This window comes from Limulus polyphemus, unplaced genomic scaffold (genome assembly GCF_000517525.1).
Source record: "Limulus polyphemus unplaced genomic scaffold, Limulus_polyphemus-2.1.2 Scaffold4290, whole genome shotgun sequence".
NCBI classification, from domain to species: Eukaryota; Metazoa; Arthropoda; class Merostomata; order Xiphosura; family Limulidae; genus Limulus; species Limulus polyphemus.
In genome coordinates this window covers 92,051-95,573 of record NW_013669900.1, presented here as the reverse complement: position 1 = coordinate 95,573, position 3,523 = coordinate 92,051, and the positions used below count along the sequence as shown (strand labels likewise).

Here is a 3,523-nt window from a genome sequence, read left to right as displayed (position 1 = left end):
GATTTTGCATGTGAAATTTCAAAATTTTCTGATGCATAAAAGTATTTTAAATCTTAAAATGAAAATTACTTTGCATGTTGGATAGGCAACATGTAAAAAGAAATATAAGGCATGAGAAAAACTTTGCTTAACAAACCTTAAGACTTAATTAAAAAATTAGATATTTTGCATATGAAAGCATTGTAATGTTTACTGATCATCTGCCAAATTTCGTGAACATTCACCTACTAATTTAAAAGTTATAGCATGAAAACTATAACAAGCACAAAATGGTTATGAGCCCGGGCTGAAAGAGTTAATGAGGTTTTATTGCAGTGTTTGACGTATTTTCTTCCTTAGCATCTACTGCATAGGATAAGATCTCTGACAGTTCAAAAGAATATATTATTTCAAATTACTCTAAAATTTGGTCAAAGTGTGAGAACTCAAATTAACAACACCCTAGTTTTCATTAAAAGCAACAAAATATAAATTTTTTTATGTACATTATATATAAAACTCTGAGCATGGTACAGTAAGCTAAAACAAAAACTCTAATACTCTGCTTTGATCAGGTATAGTTGATGCCCTTTTTTTTTTATCGTCAACTGATATATTCAGTACTTTCTCCACATTCTCTTTTAAACTGGTGCTACATGTTTTCAGTTAATTTAACTTTAGATGTTGGGCAGTTATTTCATAACTTCTATGTTGCCAGCTCTTTCCTTCTTCTCCAGTACTCTATCCTGATAAAATTCAAAGTCATGGCCAAGTAAATTGTTCATTTGATATTTTTGATGAAGCAAAATGATGCCCTTCTTCATAATACCATAAATATTGTTGGGATGAAAATTTTGCAGTAATTTTCAATTTCTTGCTTTGATTTAGACACACTACTGACCATTCAAGGGATTAACTTAAATCTAATGAGAATATACTTACAAATAATTTTATCTGGTACATACCACAGAAATCCTTTGTTACAAGTCTTGGAAGTATGCATTGGAGTCTGAAAGTCTGCTTGACTTGTCTCTGTCTGATAGATTGCTGCCATATTAGACCAGCGCATGTATGTGTTGTTGCATCTGTTTCAAGATAAAAACACTGCTGACAGTTTATGATGGAAGTACACACAAGGTGAGAGAGGTTGGCCATAACTGCAAGGAGAAATTGTGCCAGTCGTGGTTTGTAGTGGTTCTTGAACTCGAAGATGGAAGTGAAAAATGTGGCATTCAAACTTTGCAACTTTATCTCAATAAAATAATGTCTGTGAAAAAAACAATTGTCCTGTTGAGAGAAGTTAGTTTTTTTCTACTGTTATTAGTGCACAAATATAGGATATACACAATATACATATAGGAATTTTAATATAAATATTAAGTTAAAACAAGCACTACCTGATCCCTCCACACCATGTTTTTGGCTGTTCTTGATGTTAACTTGTAGATCTTTTAAGCTCTGATTTTGACATTATCTTCCACTCCCACAGCCGAAAGACAGCCACACACAATTATAGTTTCACCACTAAGTTGCTTATAGTAATGTTTTCACTCAAAACATTCCAGTTTCCAAACAACTCATTCTTTGCTTTGTAAGCCCATTGTGAAACTTTTGTAAAATACTTGTTTCTTTTGTGGATGCAACTTTTCCTTGTAGACCACGTTCTTGAATTCATCTTCAAATAGGTCTCTTGTTGATTCTAACCCCATATATATTTTTCCTTTATTTTTACCTTTATTTCTGGGGATGTTTTGAATTGATTTTTAAGTTTTTCATTGGATACTATCCTCCCATCTGCATGTTTCTTTCTTTCTTAGATAGCTTCCTCTCAAACTCTCAGGTGCAGTAAGATGACTTTGCAACAATACATTTTGAAAAACTAGAAGGTTGGAAAAATATGTAGTGCAATATCTTTAGATGTTCCTACTTTTTAAACTCTTAGGTACAGAAAAATATTCTTGCAACAATACAGTTTGAAACTAGAAGGTTGGAACAGTATGTAGTTCAATAACCTTAGATGTTGGATTTTTAAACTCTGGGTTCAACAGAATGTTCTTCCAACAATACACTTTGAAACACTAAAAGTTAGAACATTATGTAGCTAAGTATTCTTAGACATTCCTTCCTAAACATCTAGATGCAGCAAAATGTCCTTGCAACAATATTCTTTGAAGTACTAGAAGGTTTTGAACAATATGTAGCTGAATATTTTTATTATGTAAAGCAATAATTTGTGTTTGTTTTTCATTGTTTGATTTTGAATTTATTTTCTTATTTTTGCTAGTTTTAGTCATGTTGAAATTCACTGTAATTAATTTGTGTATAGGATTTAACAGGTGTTGTTATAGAAACACATATCAGTAGATCAGACTTCATTCACATTTAATAATTGATGTGTTACAACATTAATTATGACATGAATACTTGCTTTAGTTGTAATTATTAAACAGAGAGAAGACAGGAATGTAGTGCTGCTTATGTAGTTTGATTGTTTTTGTACTCTGACTTGTGTTCAATAAAAGTGTTAGCTTTAATAATGTTCTTCATGCAGGGTGATTGTTGTGGTACTCTGATTCATGTCTGATACAAGAGATAGTGTTAATATTGATTGTGCATGATCATCATTGTTGTACTCTGAATTTTTACTGGTGCAAGAATTAGTGTCAGTATTGTTTGTACAGGCTGATTGTTATGTTATGATTCATGTCTGATACAAAAGGTGGTGTTAATATTGATTGTGCATGATAATCATTGTTTTACTCTGAATTTTTACTGATACAAGAGATAGTGTTAATATTGTTTTTGCAGGCTGACTATTGTTGTGAGGTGACTTGTGTCTGAGATTGTATATCTACTTTTAGTTTGAATTAGAGAAGGCAAAATTATGGATTTATTTTGTTTTAAAAATTAACTGTTGTACTGATTTCAAAAATCAGCAGCAAAATAATATATCTGTATAATATTTTTTTTTCCTTCCAGAAACTATATGCTGTTTGTGATTTGGCTGTTGGCTTGTTGGTCTCTAAAACAACCAGTTTTGTTCTAAAAGACTTTCCTGTGGAACCATCACTACCCTCAAAACTCTATACAGATCCTGACAAGGTAACAAATTAATAATTAGTTGTTTTTTTAAACTAGTTATTACACTATAATAACTGCAAATTATAACAAGGCATCAAAATACTTTATTTCATTTTAAAAATACTTATTCTACCATAAAATGATACAAATCCTTATAAAAGATAGAATTATAGTAACAGGGAACACTCTTTTCACTGCTGTTTTCTTTATTGTAACTGAACTCCTCCTTTTCACTGCTGTTTTCTTTATTGTAACCGTGAACTCCTCCTTTTCACTGCTGTTTTCTTTATTGTAACCATGAACTCTTCCTTTTCACTGCTGTTTTCTTTATTGTAACAGTGAACTGCTGTTTTCTTTATTGTAACCATGAACTCCTCCTTTTCTCTGCTGTTTTTGTATTGTAATGGTGAACTCATCCTTTTCTCTGCTGTTTTTGTATTGTAATGGTGAACTCCTCCTTTTC

The 3,523-nt window shown here is 31.3% G+C and overlaps 1 protein-coding gene across 1 annotated transcript in view; it reads left to right on the top strand.

Moving 5' to 3' along the window:
- LOC106470915 (pollen-specific leucine-rich repeat extensin-like protein 1) overlaps window positions 1-3,523 on the top strand; it is a 21,535-nt gene that overhangs the window by 3,122 nt on the left and 14,890 nt on the right. The window contains exon 2 of the mRNA XM_013931492.2: window positions 2,959-3,081. The gene's annotated coding sequence lies outside the window, so the exon portion shown is untranslated. The remainder of the gene's footprint in view (window positions 1-2,958; window positions 3,082-3,523) is intronic.